General features: G+C 35.2%; 1 long non-coding RNA gene across 1 annotated transcript in view; it reads left to right on the plus strand.

Annotated features, from left to right (window-relative positions):
- The window catches only part of LOC120863857, a 665,502-nt gene extending 648,160 nt beyond the window's left edge, over positions 1–17,342 (plus strand). The window contains exon 3 of the long non-coding RNA XR_005721093.1: positions 17,280–17,342. This is a non-coding gene — a long non-coding RNA (uncharacterized LOC120863857). The remainder of the gene's footprint in view (positions 1–17,279) is intronic.
- The last annotated feature ends 304 nt before the right edge of the window (positions 17,343–17,646 follow it).

Genomic DNA, 17,646 nt, shown 5'->3' on the forward strand with positions numbered 1-17,646 from the left:
CATTATGAAGTTGCAAGTAAATAATATTATATTTAGATACACATTTTTCTGAAAAACGTTGAAGCACCATAAGACAACTTCTAATACACTTAGAAATATTCTGATTTTCAGCCTGTTGTGTACTTAAGAAAAACAAACTCAAGAAATAATTAAGGGCATTTGAAAAAATATTTTGCAAGGGTGAAGATTTTACAATATTACTTTTAGTTTAAAATGTCCATTTTTACAAGTCCTGAAATAATTTTAAGTGTTGAGGCTTTAACAGTTCCTCAAGTTTGTCAGTGAAGTATAAGACACTCATAGATGAAGATCCAAAGATATAATTGTGTTTTAACTGACAAATCTAAAAATGTTTATGGATAACTGAGAAAGCAGTTATACAATTTGAAACTTAATGTAAAAATTATCACTAATATATGTGTTTTACCATATTTATTTAAAATCACTAATTAGACCATCTATAGAAGCTATTTATGGTGGTTTCTTAGTAATATGCACAGGCAAATTATTTGATCATTATCTGTATCCAGCTGCTAGAACATTTTTGCATAATGTATCAGATTAAAGGAAGCCATTATTCTGTAGCTTAACATACTTCATATTTCACAAATTAGGAAAATTTTATAGTATTAAATATGCTATTTTTTGTAATTTAGAAGAAAAGGGGAACCACTCAAGACTTTATATTAATATTTTCCCAATATTGACTTGCCATGTAATATTTTATAGAAAATTGCAGATATAAACCTGAGATCTGATAGTGTTTCTTAATATAGAATAAATGGAGCTAGTTCGATTTAGAAATACTTTGATGAAAATGAATATTTCTTATACAACAGCGCAGACTAGTGGCCATACCATTGCAGCATATATTTGTCTTTTTCTAGGGCACATTTACTGAGGTATTCATCTGTACATTTTATGAAATAGTATCAAACAAATTACATATATTTAAATAGTAGTTATTATCATACAACATAGTTTATGGAGCTTAATAGTACATTAGCCAATTTATTTTATTCATTCTATTTTGCATTCACTCCAAATTGCCTAGAAATTGTTCTGAAAATGATAGGTGAAAAAATATACACATAAATTATATCACAGGTAGTGAATTTAAAGATATCTAATATTAAGATTTCTATGATATTTATTTTTGTTTCAAGCTTACCCTGTAACTAGTTCTCTATAAACAAGGATTAGAGTGACAGATGAATAATACCATAGTCATTCTTATAGATGCCTACTCAGTTGTTGGAAGGACTGATGTTGAAGCTGAAACTCTAGTACTTTGGTCACCTGATGTGAAATGCTGACTCATTTGAAAAGACCCTGATGCTGGGAAAGATTGAGGGCAGGAGGAGAAGGGGACGACAGAGGATGAGATGGCTGGGTGGCATCACCGACTCAATGGATATGAGTTTGAGCAAACTAAGGGAGATAGTGAAGGACAGGGAGGCCTGGCGTGCTGCGATTCATGGGGTCGCAAAGAGTTGGACACGACTGAGCAACTGAACTGAACTGAACTGAACTCAGTTGTTGCCAGACTCAATTTATGTGAAGTTCTTCCAATATTTAAACCCTATTTCTCTCTTCTCCATTTTAAGCATTTTTCCAATTATGAAAATGTTTTCACAAATTATACTTTTATTAAGAAAGTTCTCAACAACTGTTTATAGGGTAATAAAAGGATGATAATTAAGCTAAAGAAAAGTTATAGGTGTTTTCTAAATTATCTCCTTATAATATGAATAGGAGAAAGGGATGGACAAACTACTTCAAAGACTTTTATTTTGATCTGTAAATCTTGAATGCATTGTCTTTCCCAAAATAGGCCATCAGACCTTCCTGTATCCACCATCTGGAATGATAGGTAGAAAGAAAAGTTATCACATTGTGACATTTAGGAGATTTTGGAGACATAATTATTAGTTGACTGTTAATGAAATGACTTATTGACTAGCAGCACAAGGGAGGTTGAACGTTGAATAGCCCCAAATAATCAATTGCATAGATGATAAGCTTGTGATTTAAAATTGTGTCTATTTCCATGAAGGCACAAAGTCTGCCCTATTAACTTCTGAAAGGTTTGTACTGGTCCTAGCTCTATTACTTGCCAGCTCTGCATACTTGAGAAAATTTGCCAGCCTCTCTGAGCTTCAATTCCCAAATTATAAATTGAGTAATATTAATAATATAACAGATAAATGGCCAAATGAGATACCCTTCACTAACGTCGAGAAAGGCAAATGAGAACAAATTATTTGATTAGACCAATGACTAGGTTTTCAGTCTATGTTTGTGGCTATTTTGTTCATGTTTTTGTTTATACAACAATAATTTTAACATCAAGTTTGAATCTCTTTTTATGGGGAAAGGTTTTATCAGCCAAGTCTGATTCCATTTGTACATCTGAAAATTCCTTCTGGATGTGGAGCCTTAGATCAAAGACTTTATTGTTATATTTTTATAATATAAAGAAAAAATTTAGTAGCATTAATTATATCTTTTGAAATTTGATTATAATCTATAGTGTCTTCAGTATTATTTCATCACACAGAATTTTATTCAAAGGAAAAACTCTTAGACACTAAAAATACAAACACAATTAAGCTTCCCAGGTGGCTCAGTGGTAAAGAATCCGCCTGACAATGCAGGAGACATGGGTTCAAGCCCTAGGTCAGGAAGATCCCCTGGAGTAGGAAATGGCAACCCACTTCAATATTCTTGCCTGAGAAATCCCATGGACAAGGGAGCCTGAAGGGCTACAGTCCATAGCGTTGCAAAAGAGTCAGACATGACTTGGGGGGGGGGGGGCGGTGTGTGTGTGTGTGTGTGTGTGTTAGTCCCTCAGTCACATCTGAGTCTTTGAGACCCCATGGACTGTTACCTGCCAGGCGCTTCTGCCTCTGGAGCTCTTCAGGCAAGAATACTGGAGTGAGTGGCCATTCCTTTCTCCAAGGGATCTTCCCGATCCAGGGATCAAACTCAGGTCTCATGCATTGCAGTCTGAGCCACCAGGGAAGCAACAGTTATGATGTATTACAGATGTTTTCAACAGTAGATGGCAGCATGCAAAAGAGGAAAAAAGTGTTCCCTAGTACTTGCTATGACTTACCTCAAACTGACCTCCTCTCTTTTATGCTAAGGACTCTAGGAAGGGAAGATGTAGGCTTAAATATTTGTTGCAAATTTAAATTTTGTGTTTCTGTGTAACAAAGCATAAAAAATAACCAGTAATCAAAATGAGTTAATTTAAGTCATAGTTGTCACAGTATATGATCAAAATATCTGTTTTGGAATTTTAATTGTTTATGCACACTCACTCATTTGGATATTTACCCTGCTAAAGGCAGATCAGTCTTTGGGATTTTGCAGATATGGGTTCAATTCAGTTCAGTCGCTCAGTCGTGTCCAACTCTGTGACCCATGAACCGCAGCACGCCAGGCCTCCATGTCCATCACCAAATCCCAGAGTCCACCCAAACCTATGTCCATTGACTAGGTGATGCCATCCAACCATCTCATCCTCTGTCATCCCCTTCTCCTCCTGCCCTCAATCTTTCCCAGCATCAGGGTCTTTTTTAGTGAGTCAGCTCTTCGCTTCAGGTGGCCAAAGGATTGGAGTTTCAGCTTCAACATCAGTCCTTACAATGAACACCCAGGACTGATCTCCTTTAGGATGGACTGGTTGGATCTCCTTGCAGTCCAAGGGACTCTCAAGAGTCTTCTCCAACACCACAGTTCAAAAGCATCAATTCTTCAGCACTCAGCTTTCTTTATAGTCCAACTCTCACATCCATACATGACCACTGGAAAAACCATAGCCTTGACTAGACAGACCTTTGTTGACAAAGTAATGTCTCTGCTTTTTAATATGCTGTCTAGATTAATCATAACTTTCCTTCCAAGGAGTAAGCGTTTTTTAATTTCATGGCTGCAAGTGACCATCTGCAGTGATCTTGGAGCCCAGAAAAATAAAGTCAGCCACAGTTTCCCCTGTTTCCCCATCTATTTCCCATGAAGTGATGGGACCAGATGCCATGATCTTCATTTTCTGAATGTTGAGCTTTAAGCCAACTATTTCACTCCCCTTTAACTTTCATCAAGAGGCTCTTTAGTTCTTCTTCACTTTCTGCCATAAGGGTGGTGTCATCTGCATATCTGAGGTTATTGATATTTCTCCCAGCAATCTTGATTCCAGCTTGTGCTTCCTCCAGCCCAGCATTTCTCATGATGTACTCTGCATATAAATTAAATAAGTAGAGTGACAATATATAGCCTTGACGTACTCCTTTTCCTATTTGGAACCAGTCTGTTCCATGTCCAGTTCTAACTGTTGCTTCCTGACCCACATACAGATTTCTCAGGAGACAGGTCAGGTGGTCTGGTATTCCCATCTCTTTCAGAATTTTCCACAGTTTATTGTGATCCACACAGTCAAAGGCTTTGGCATAGTCAGTGAAGCAGAAATAGATGTTTTTCTGGAACTCTCTTGCTTTTTCCCTGATCCAGCGGATGTTGGCAATTTGATCTCTGGTTCCTCTGCCTTTTCTAAAACCAGCTTAAACTTCTGGAAGTTCATGGTTCACGTATTACTGAAGCCTGGCTTGGAGAATTTTGAGCATTACTTTACTAGCGTGTGTTAGTTAAGTCATTCAGTCATGTCCAACTCTTTGCAACCCTGTGGACTGTAGCCTACCAGGGTCCTCCATCCATGGGATTCTCCAGGCAAGAATACTGGAGTGGGTTGCCATTTCCTTCTCCATACTAACGTGTGAGATGAGTGCAATTGTGCAGTGGTTTGAGCATTCTTTGGCATTTCCTTTATTTGGGATTGGAGTGAAATCTGACCTTTTCCAGTCCTGTGGCCACTGCTGTTTTCTCTATATTTGCTGGCATACTGAGTGCAGCACTTTCACAGCATCATCTTTCAGGATTTGAAACAGCTCAACTGGAATTCCATCACCTCCACTAGTTTTGTTTATAGTAATGCTTCCTAAGGCCCACTTGACTTCACATTCCAGGATGTCTGGCTCTAGGTGAGTGATCACACTATCATGATTATCTCATGAAGATCTTTTTTGTATAGTTCTTCTGTGTTATTCTTGCCACCTCTTCTTAATATCTTCTGCTTTTGTTAGGTCCCTACCATTTCTGTCCTTTATTGAGCCCATCTTTGCATGAAATGTTCCCTTGGTATCTCTGATTTTCTTGAAGAGATCTCTAGTCTTTCCCATTCTATTTTTTTCCTCTATTTCTTTGCATTGAAGGCTTTCTTATCTCCTTTCTATTCTTTGGAACTCTGCATTCAAATGGATATATCTTTCCTTTTCTCCTTTGCTTTTTGCTTCCCTTCTTTTCACAGCTATTTGTAAGGCCTCCTCTGACAGCCATTTTGCTTTTTTGCATTTCTTTTCCATAGGGATGGTCTTGATTCCTGTCTCCTGTACAGCATTACAAACCTCCGTCCATAGTTCATCAGGCATTCTGTCTATCAAATCAAGTCCCTTAAATCTATTTCTCACTTCCACTGTATAATCATAAGGGATTTGATTTAGGTCATACCTAAATGGTCTAATGGTTTTCTCTACTTTCTTCAATTTAAGTCTGAATTTGGTAATAAGGAGTTCATGATCTGAGCCACAGTCTACTCCCAGCCTTATTTTTGCTAACTGTATAGAGCTTCTCCATCTTTGGCTGCAAAGAATATAATCAATTAGATTTCGGTGACCAGATCCAATTTAAAAAAAAAATCTTGAATGTCATTCCAGAAACATCACATTTTGTCTTGTCTCTTTCTGTCCTATTGCTCTTCAGATGAGAACTACCTCTTCTCTTTTGCATCCTAAATCACTTTGAGTTGCAGATCTAAGCTATGAAACATCTAAGAGAAATACACATATTCACCTCACATAAAATTTTATAAACTTCTTAGAAGGCACATAGGAACCCCAAAGTTAACCCGTGCATCCCAGAGAAGTTCATTCAGAGGATTTGCAACCCCAGTCCCATCTGGTGATTTCCAACTAAATATTTTCTGCAGGACTTTCCATGGATAAATGAGCACTTTGAAAGGTAATTTTGTGATTGGAATATTACAATTGCTGTCTTTCCCAAAAGTAATTGTGATATCTAAGTAATGCAAACGATGTTCTATCTTTCAAACCCAAATGGTTTGAATCACTTTGTGACTAGTATACATTAGTTTTATGTATACATGTCATAAGCAGAAATAATCTGATGTCCAATCCTTGCCAAAAGGCGGAAGCAAAATTCATATTTTCTTTAATCTCTATCCAGAAAATATTTAATTTTGAACAGTCTAGTGTTTTTTAGAGCTCTGTGATTTCTTAGAGGTGATAAGTCTCTCTTGCCCTCTTTTGTACAAAAGAGAAACTAAATGAAACCCATAAAAGCTCAATAAATGCCCATGTTTAGTGTGTGCCAAAAGTGAGATTAAAATTCAAGTATTCTCATTTTAAACTGTATGCTTTCTTTCTAGACTCTTAAATTCTTCAGGTGTTCACATTATGGGGAATTGACAATTTTAATTTTCAGAAATATATTCTTACTAGGTAAAGAAATAAATTCTTGAAAATAAAATATCCCCGAGTTTTTAAAAAGTTCTGGGTGGTAATTGTCATTTTAATGCATGCATGCTCAGTCATGTCTGACTCTTCTGTGACTCCATGAACTGTAGCCCAACAGGCTGTCCATGGGATTTCCCAAAGGGTTGCTGTTTCCTTCTCCAGAGGATCTTCCAACCCAGGGATCAAACTCAAGTCTCCTGCATTCCTGGCAGATTCTTTACCACTAGTGTGAAAATGAGGCAGGGTAGGGAGAGGACAGTATACTTCAAGGTTGGGGCCAAAATAAGCATACCGAGACAACCCTCAATCTTACTGTTTTGGAAATCCTCATCTGGGTTGTTCTCTGCTGGTTCTCAGTTCTCTGTATTTTACCTTCTGCAAATGGCACCATCTCTGTCAGCTCCTTCATAGATACAAATGTGTTCTCCATCCTACTAATTGCCATCTTGTTCCCCTTCCTAAGAGTAACTGTATCTTAATAAGAATGCCAGCAGAAGGTAGCAGGTAAAATTTTTGAGAGCAGAATTCCACACCTGAAAGAGCAGCTTTCTGAATTCTCAGCTTTGTTTGGCTATACTTAACTAAGTTGGCCATCTATGGTGTTTTAATAGCTCATATCTAATAGCTTAATCTACTTTCAGGATTGATCTCTGAGTCTTCGGTCTCCCCATGCCTCTTTATGCTGAGTCTTCAAAATGCACAATAGTAGAGCCAGAAATAGAATAAACTTTAAATTACACATACAGAATGACCCTTGTGGCAACTGAGCAGAGGAAAAGAGGGTTAAATTCACTCTTATCTTTTACATGCCTACAGGGCCATATTTGCTGTTGTGTAAGTCTCTGGGAAAAGCAGTCAGAAGTTTTAGTATTTTGCTACCTCTGCTACTGCATTCCCACAGGGCCAGTGCCCTATTTCTTACCATTATTCATTGTCGTTCTGCTTCTAAATAGCAGTACTTCTGAGGCTGATTGTGCAGTACTGCGGATGCTGCTTTACTTGAGCTAGAATGACATTCCAGAAATGCTGTCACTGAGGATGCACTTCTAAGAAGGATGGTATTTTGCTGTGAACAAATGAGATCATACATTATATTTAGGATTCACAGGGAAGGCAACTGCTAATGGGTGACAGCCTGGATCCGAACTTTATGGTTTATTTAAGTTGCCTTAACAGCAGCTTTTCTTTTTCCTAGGTAATAAACATTCTTAATATACTTAATCATTTCATGCATTTGATCATGCAAAAAAGTTATAATGTTTAATCAGATTAAACCAGCTAGTAGCATTTTCATATTTGTGATACCCAGATTGCTGAGATTTTTTAAGTTGGATTTATTGCTCATAGTATATCTTTTAGTGAGTCTTGTAGGGGCTTAAACAAAGCAATTGAGGATGGTTTTACTCATTCCCCACCACTCAATTTTAGACAGCAATGAATAACAGGCTTCAAATAGATGATCCAAAATATAATATGCTTGTTTTCATAGGCTTATTTTATTTTAGATCTCAAAAATAGTGACTTACCACTTGAGAAAATTATTTTCTGTGGTTAAGATCTGGATATCTAGTTCTTTTAAGTTTGACTTTCCTAGAATTCAATTCCATTGAATTTCATATTTCTACTTATTCTGTTTCTAGCACATTTAAAATTAAAACTGGAAACTCTTCAGTGATACAGTCTTAGTCTTTCACATAATTTCAACCTATCTCAAGGTACAACTATATATTTCTCAAAGCAGAATTTTGTGTGTGGGGACATGAAAAAATAAAATATCATTTACAATTGTTACTTTTAAAAGTTATTTTCTTTCACTAGTGGCATAATGTGTTTTTGTGAGTTGTTTAAATATATTTTTCTTCTAGAGAAAGCATGTCTTTTTATGGAGCTACTGTATATTTTTACATTCTTAATTTTTCAAAAACATTGAAATGCATTTACTTTAAGAACATGAAAAACATTTTAAATGTATCACTCTCTTCAAAACAACAAATAGAAATAATGAAAGAAAAAATATCTTACCCCACATTACAGTAAATTTGGTTAGCGAGAAGATGGAGTTTTACAGTAATAGCTTTTAAGCAGCTTATCTAATTTTAAAATAGGGCATATTGCACTTTGTGTGAAACAGAGGGAAGGATACATTTCAATTTGTTTAAATGGCTTTGACAGTGAGGTTTATCAGTGCTCAATTTAATTTTGAACTTAATACCTTTTTTGCTAGATTCTTTCTCCCATTTTCTATTCTTTATCATTTTGATTGTTTTAGAATCTCCCAGAGAGATGTTATGGGGAGGGAGGTGGGAGGGGGGTTCATGTTTGGGAACGCATGTACACGCGTGGTGGATTCATGTCAATGTATGGCAAAACCAATACAGTATTGTAAAGCAAAATAAAGTAAAAATAAAAATTTTTTAAAAAATTAAAAGAACCTTTTCTTGTTAGGGAAGGAAATGTTTAAGATATCCACTGGTTTGGAAAAAAGTTAACTAAGTAAGCCCCATAAACAAGCCAGCACAAACCAATTTGTAGCCTCTGGTTGCTAAGGAGTTTGCTGCTCATCCTCCCAACAGTCCTGGGCAGTCTGCTAAATTGAAAGGATCACTAAAGCTTATTTGAGAAAAATAAGGGTGCATAAGCAGTGATCGCATCCCACATTCAGGATAGTGGCAATTAGGTTGTACTGATGTGGTTGCTTGTATAATTGGAATTTTCAGTATGTGGTTTGGGTAGAAGTCTGCTCTAAGGACTCCCTATTAGATGTATCTAAAGTGTTTTGAGCAATGGTCAAATGTGCTGGATGTCTATTTATTCAAAGCTACATCCTGCTTGCATAAAGACTATGTGAGGGTTCTTAATTCAATGACATCAGACTTGAAACAAAATGGAAACACTTTTGAGTTCTCTGGTCAGGAACATTACATCAGCGCATTCATTTTTATTGATCTTTTAAGCCAAAAATGCTTGTTCATCTCACCACTTCCTCTAGTTTAAGCGAATTTTTTTCTGAGCAGAGTTTTACCAAACTCTGAGGTTGCTGTTGTCATTCACTTTTTCTATTCCAATTATATCCTTACTCTGAAAGATGGACATTTGTTACTGAAAACAATGTGCATGTCTTTGTGATTCTGATTGAGTACACATTAACTGAAGGTAATTTAGGGGAGTGGCATTAAAGCTTCTATGTTGTTTTCATTGGAAATTAATTCAAATTGTGAAGCTCAAACTGTAAATCACAAATTTCTTACATTCTTCGTTCTCTAAACCAGCAAAATATTTGCTGATTTGATGATGATACCAACGGAATTTTATTCAACTCGAAAAATCCACCCAAATTGGAAGAGTAGAGCAGAAAAAGATCTTAGAATTCATCTACTAACCTCTACTCTCTAGGTAAGGAGTCACAGAAGCTTAGTGACTTTTCTTAGGACACAGAAATGTTTTTAGTTTTAGTTTATGTGTTTTCTATGTGAGGAAAAGTTCTTTCAGGTAGAAACTGAAATAAAATATTCTTGAATTCACATCATAATCTGACTTACTTAAGTAACTCTTTACAGTCTTTAATGCAACTTCCATTTAATTTCTGTATAAACATATTCAGATACTAGAGACTAGCAAAATTTAATTTTGACAGATAAAACTCATAAGACCCCTTTTTCTCATAACTTTGTTTTAGCATATCATGATCATAACTGCCTGTGGGGACATAGATAGTTTGCATGCCTTGGACATTCCAGGAGAGAAAAAGCATGGTCTTTGTATTATTTTGTATGTGAATGAAAACTTTAAATTGTCAAAGTACAGATAGAATGGTGACTTTTATAGATTTTCAGCTTTTTGACAATTCAGTCATATTTTTGATGGTTAGAAATTCTATCCTAGGAAATTGTGCTGTGGGAGGTGCTAAGAGTTCTGTGCCCATCAAATCTATGTATGTGCCTTTTTTATATGGTCAATTGGAAATGCAGGGGGTATTTAGATCAACTTTTTTCATTGTCATATGTCTTTTTCCCAGTTATGTAGACTGATCTTGAACAGCAACAGAATAAAGTGTTTGGACTCAAGACCAGAGATTAAAGTTTATTGTCTGTATAAGGGCTAGTAAAAAGAGCCATAATTATTCAAATAATCAAGATGAGAAGTGAAGATCTAAATTAAAGTTGAAGCCATAGAGGTGGAGAGGAAGAAATGGGTACAATAAATATTTTATACCCGTAATCTAGAAACTGAATGATGACAGCTTTCTAAAGTAATAAAAGTGAAATCTCAGTTGATTCCAAAAAGTCTAATTTGTGCAAGTGGGTCAATATCTTTCAACATGTAGTGGTTAAGTATGTAAGCAATTCAGACCCAGTACTTATTAGTTATGTGAATTGAGGTGGGTAACTTAACTTTTTGTGCATCAGTTTCTTCATCTTCAGTGTGGTGATATTATTAATATCTCCCTTATGAGATTGTAGAATGAGAAAGATATTACAAGTGTCAAGTGCAGAATAAATGTAGGAAAATGTTATATATTATTATTGTTCATAGAAATAAAGAATGCAAGAACAGATTAATAGAAGCAAAATGATTGAACACTTTTATAAGGTGAATGGGAAACCTCTTTGGGACATTCAGACATAAATGTCCAATAGTAAATTTTGATTTATAGGTTTGGGAGCTATTCATGTGGAATTTATTAGTAATATTTTTGAAACTATGGCTTTGTATGAAGCCATCAAAAAAGACAGTATGTAATAAGAAGGGCAAAGTGTCAAAGATGAAGAAATGAGGAAAAAATATTGTGAGGTACACATCAACAATTAGAAAGGAATCACCAGACTGATAGGAAGAAAACTAAAGGGATACCGTGTCATGGGATTTAGGAGAGAAGTTTTAAGATAATGACAGTATTCAGCAGAACCAAATGTTAAATAAAAAGTAAAAGCACAGAGGTCTGTAGTGGAATTGTCAATATGGAGGTCATTGGCAGCTTCAATTTTAGCAGTGTCCATGCCTAGATCTCTGAGAAAGTGCATAAGCCATGAAGAGATGTGAGAATAGTAAAGACAAACTACTTTTCTAAGAGGGGATGACTGAGAAGCAGAAAATAGAGAAAAATGATAGCTATACAGAATGCAAAGTTTAGAAGGGTTTGATTTGTTTGCCTTATTTTCCTTTCTCTTTTAAAATACTTAATTTAAGCTGTCTTTCAAGTTCCCACCGATGGAATCATTTTTTAGATACTAATGGCAATAAAACATAACAAGACATCTTCATGTACATAAGATACCTGACATGCTTTCCAACAGATGATTTTTGCCCTCTCAAGGATTAGAAGTCTATTCCCATGGGAAACTTGTCTGTATTAAACCATTCACTAAGTGTAAAATAAATGTATTTGTTTCCTGTTTCAAAAGAATATTTATATAGTTTGTGGAAACCTCATCAAATTTCTTAAACATATATAAGTGGTCTTCTGCTACTGTTTGATATCTGACTGATATCTGCTATCAACTCACATTGTGTGGTGGACTGTCATCTTATGCGACTCTTGAATTCTGACAAGCTTTCTGGTAGCTCAGATGGTAAAGAATTCCCTGTAATGCAGGAGACCCGAGTTTGATCCCCGAGTCAGGTAGATCCCCTAGAGAAGGGAATGGGTACACACTCCAATATTCTTTTCTGGAAAATGCCATGGACACAGAAGCCTGGCGTGCTACAGTCCATGGGGTCACAAAGAGTCCGCACGACTGAGTGACTAACACTTTCACTTTCACAAAAATCAGTCTTAGAATGTTTAGCCAGACCTATCTTTCCAGATACATCAGTGAATTAAGCATGATGTGTAACACTTTGGTCATCATCTAGCTGAAAACAGGCTACCCACTGTGTGTCCGAGATTCCGAGATGTCATGGCAAAAGGGATGGACACAGATCTTAGAAAGCAGAGATGCTGCTACTGTATATACACTGTCCACTCTAACCTGCTCTGGTTCTTATCAAAAGCATTAATAAATTAATATGAGTTTTTGAAATATCTAATACTGAATTTATTTGAAAGATATGCAATATTAGTGGAAATTGGTATGCTGTCAGCTGCCTATGAATATCTAGCAGTGAACCTTATTTTAGTCCTACAGGCCAGCAGGAATCTGCAATAATCATTTATGAAACATATTCCATCCCATGATTTAGATGGGTACATATATACTCCTATCTTTTAAACACAGACAGATGAAGATATAGGCTTTCTGGTTCTTGGACTGCTAAGTCACTTCAGTCGTGTCCGACTCTGTGCAACCCCATAGATGGCAGCCCACCAGGGTCTCCATCCCTGGGATTCTCCAGGCAAGAATACTGGAATGGATTGCCATTTCCTTCTCCAATGCATGAAAGTGAAAAGTGAAAGTGAAGTGAAGAAGTCACTCAGTCGTGTCCGACTCAGCGACCCCATGGACTGCAGCCTTCCAGGCTCCTCCATCCATGGGATTTTCCAGGCAAGAGTACTGGAGTGGGGTGCCATTGTGCTCTATAATTAATCTTCAGAAGCATGCTGCCTTGCTGCTTTTTATACACTTCTCTTTTTTTCCAACCCATTTTTTATTTTTATTTTTTTTACAAAATAAACTTATTATTTTGAAAAGCCATTAATTAGGAGTTTCATTGATATGAGAATCAAGTTGTCAGAGCTGGGCAATATAAAATTTGGAATCAAGGAAGTGGACTGTCAGATGGATCTAGTTTTCAGTAAGCAGGGACAGAGGTGATAAAGGTTTTGGTTTGAGGGCACATGAAGAGGTTAACGGGATTAACCTGGGTAGGGCAGTAAGAAGAGTGAGAAGACTGAGACAGACTAGACAAAGAGTCAAAGGCAGGGACAGATACTTATGATTTAAGGGAAGATTAGAAATTAAATAGGAGATTATTATAGGAAAAATCAAATTTCAATATGATATAGAGTTAGTTTTAACTTTATGAATTGAGGCCAACTGGTTGCATGATTGTATTTTATGACCTTTTTATGAAAGCATTATACAATATGTATATTTTTATTATATGTATCTTTTATCAGATAAGGTATGTTAACTATCTGTATCCTTTATTACAAGGGGCTAAAGAACTTTCAAAATGAGTGCACATACTTTTTTTAAAGCATTTCACTTACTTTATTGTATATTTTTATAACCCTCAGAAATTGCCTCTTTTATATAATTTATTTCATTATAGATCAGAAGACATACTTAATAAATTTTACCTTTTCCCCAATATTGTATGTCTTCTAAACTGTGAATATTTGTTACCTATTCATAGTCAGTTTTAGTGTTCTAAGAATTCAAGTCAGTGACCATGAGATAAAATTTAATTTGTAACACTGATGTTTATTAATTTTTTAAAGAATAATTAGTGTGTATGAAGGTTAGTGATGACCTTGTAAATTTTTAATGGCATATCTTATGTAAGTAAGGACCTTAAACTTAAATAGCATTCACACACCTACACCCACACCCCCACACACACATTGTTCTTGTTTGTGCATGTTCTGGATAAGAGTCTATTATTCACTTTTTCTGTGAAAACTAAAAGCAAAATAAGAAGTGCCAGAAAATGATAATAGTGTAGCACAAAAGAAATAAAGCAAAAAGAAATAACAGGACACCTAGCTTCAAAAAACAGAAGGAAAAACCCAAGTTTTTTGTGTGTGTGTTTTTTTTTAAATTTGGCCATGTCATACAGCATGTGGGACCTTGGTTCCCTGACCAGGGTTTGAACTCGAGCCCGCTACATTTAGAAGCACAGAGCTTTAACCACAGGACCACCAAGAAAGCCCCAACAAGTTCTAAGAACAACCTGAGTAAAACTGAGCAATAGATTCAATGTGCTTGAGACTCATTTTTTCCTAAATTTTAAAAGGAGAGAATGTTATTGGCAATAATCTCAAAGTTAAATACATACTATAATTTTTTTAAAGTGGTTTTTTTAAGACTCACTGGAACCTGCCTGGCAGTCCAGTGGTTAAGACTCTGCACTTTTACTACACCAATTCAACCTCCGATGAGGGAAGTTAGATCACGTGTGCTGTGAGGTGTGGCTAAATAAAGAAAAAGACATAACAGCTTGTAAATCAGCTTCTAGAAACAAAAGGTAGCAGTATTCCCATGAATAAGTTTTGAACCCCACCATCTTTAAATATTGCTTTAGTATCTGAAACATGCACAGTTTATGGAACAGTGTTGGCTTAGGGAAATGTGAAATTCATAGCACTAAAAGCTTAAAATTGTACTGTTGTTACAGATGCTGTATTTGTTAATATAAAAATGCTTAAGATGTTCAAGAGCAGAGAGGTAAAGGTCAAATTTAAAAGCTGTTTTAAATCTTGCTAAGTCGCTTCAGTCATGTCCGACTCTGTGTGACCCCAGAGACGGCAGCCCACCAGGCTCCCCGGTCCCTGGGATTCTCCAGGCAAGAACACTGGAGTGGGTTGCCATTTCCTTTTCCAATTTTAAATCTTATCTAAAGTTAAATTCCATAACTTAAATTCTAAAGTAACATAAAAATGTTTGATAATGTTGAAAGCCTATGTTAATATCTAGAAATAAAGTTTTTTTTCTTTTTAAACTCCCAAATGTAATTCTATATCTAAATAATATTTTTATAACATTTGACTTGTTTACATGAAAACATTAGTTCTAAAACTGCCTTTAGTATACTGGGGAAGGGATGTGACCAGGAAATTCTTTAGGAACTGCTGCTGGCTTATTAAAAAAAAAGAAGAAGAAGTCAGTTTCATATTTCATCAGTGTGGAAAATAGTTTCCTTATTCCTTCCTTCTGGAATCCCTTTCCTCCTTTAACTAGAATATGTGACTTGTAGACACAGGTAACATGTAATTGTGGTTAGAATAAAATGCTCTGAGTCAGACTTCCTGCATTTAAATTCCAACTCTACCATTTATTGATTAGGAGGCTTTTGGAAAGTAACTCAAAAATCTCTTTGCTTCAGTTTCTTACCTGAAAGGAAGAGAAATCAACTAATTCTACTTCATTAGTTTGCATTAATCATGAAAAAAAAATCAACAATATACAAAAGACATCTGGCACATAGTAATTACTCAATACATGTTATTTTGCTTAGGTTCTGCCCAACTTAAGTTCTTTGTAAGTTCAGCAGAAGGTTCTAGAAATGACTTGTTAGATTTTAACATTCACTAGAGGCATGTAGAAGAAATTAGTTTTAATGTAGTATTCTGTTAGTCCTGAGTGAGAACTGTTTGCCAAATTAGACACAAGAGCAGTCCCTTCTTTCAAAGCCAGAAGTTGTTTCTTGGTCAGTCAAAAGAGATTTTGACATTGATCATTTTAGATGTAGTGTATAGTATCAAGACTTTTCGGTCAACTAAGCAATATATCTCTCTCTACCTATCTATACACAAATGTACTATATTTATATAAATATAATTTCCCTGCTTAATCCAGTCTACTCAATTCTGAATTTCTGAATATACACAAAATTAATAGAACTTTATTGCTGTTCCAATGAACTAAAGATGTAATTGAAAAAAGGTACATATGTGAAAATGCATGATGGGGTATGTGTTAATACTAAAACAAGTCTATGAATGCAAAAAAGATTATGGCTCCATACATTAGGTGAGTTCAGAGTTTGGTTTAGAAAGAATGAATAATATTTGGACAGGCAGCAAAGGAACATTTTAGGAAGAAAGAAACATAAAAAGCCTGGTTGTCTGAGGGAAAGGACCTTTGAGTCAGACATAAGCAATCATGATAAACTCTAAATGCTTAGTTTTTGTGTTTAGTAAATGGTAGAAATTTTGCCATTTGTGATTTATGTTTGGAACTTAGGAGCACATGGCCAATGAATCGCTAAACAGTTGATGAGACCACCTGATTTTTGTCACCAAATTGATCTTTGTTCAATTTTCTGCTGTTAGATGTGTGATTTTAAGTTAAATATTTAATTGTCTATTATTTTTCTTTGAGTCATACACTTCTGGCAACTTCATCAGTTAACTTGTTTATCCTGTAAGCTGATTCACTTAACGTTTCTGGTGTACATGGCTTTTTATAGTTATGGCCTCATTATTTTGTGTTTAGTATTGTGCTGTAAATTTGAAAGTCACTGATGATCCTAGAATACAGCAGTCACTTGGGTATGTGGCAAGAGTTCCACAGATAATAAACATACTTTGATAAACAGCACTTTTTTAATCTATAAGAAAATATATATAAATAATTAGTAGTATATCAATAAAAATTGTGAATAGTTAATTTTCTTATGTAACACAGAACAAAAACAGATGTAAACATCTTATATATAAAATATTTTTTAAGTAACTTCTCATTTAAGAAAAGAAAATGGTGTTTGTGGTTAATTAACAAGTAGTTTCTTATAGCATGAACTTTTATGTCAGAAAAAATTAAGGATTACATTTACTCTTTAAATATTTTCTTTAAATAGAATTTTTAAATTGTTTAAAAATGGATTATAATATTTTCCATCAAGGAAATAATATAAACACCCTTTTGATGGTATTTTTTTCAAAGTATTAGTCAATTCCATTAATCTATAAGGTGTCAATATTATTGTGCTCCTTTTTCATCCTATCAATTGATTTAGATTTGAAATCCTATAACTGCCAAAAAATATAAATTAAAAATGTGTTTCCTATTTTTTTCCTTTCAGGGAAATCTTGAGGAGTTGGACACTTTTCTTCCTCAGCATTAATTATTTTGAGGGAGGAGGCTGTACATTGGTAAGTCTCACTCATTCTAATGGCTCTTTCTAAAATTTAGCTAATAAAGTTGTGACTTGATGGTAATATAGAATAGGTAGGATTAAAAACACGTCAATATCATTGCTTGACTAATTAAAGGATGACTTTTTTCAGGCAAAAATAATAATCACTTTTTGGTTTTTGTTTTTTATTTAATTAATGTATTTCATTTTGGCTGCACTGAGTCTTTGTTGCTGCATGCGGTGTTTCTCTAGTTAAGGCAAGCAGGGGCTACTACCTGTTTGTGATGTGCAAACTTCTCATTGAAGTAGCTTC

This window comes from Oryx dammah, unplaced genomic scaffold, assembly GCF_014754425.2.
Source record: "Oryx dammah isolate SB20612 unplaced genomic scaffold, SCBI_Odam_1.1 HiC_scaffold_1, whole genome shotgun sequence".
Taxonomy (NCBI): domain Eukaryota; kingdom Metazoa; phylum Chordata; class Mammalia; order Artiodactyla; family Bovidae; genus Oryx; species Oryx dammah.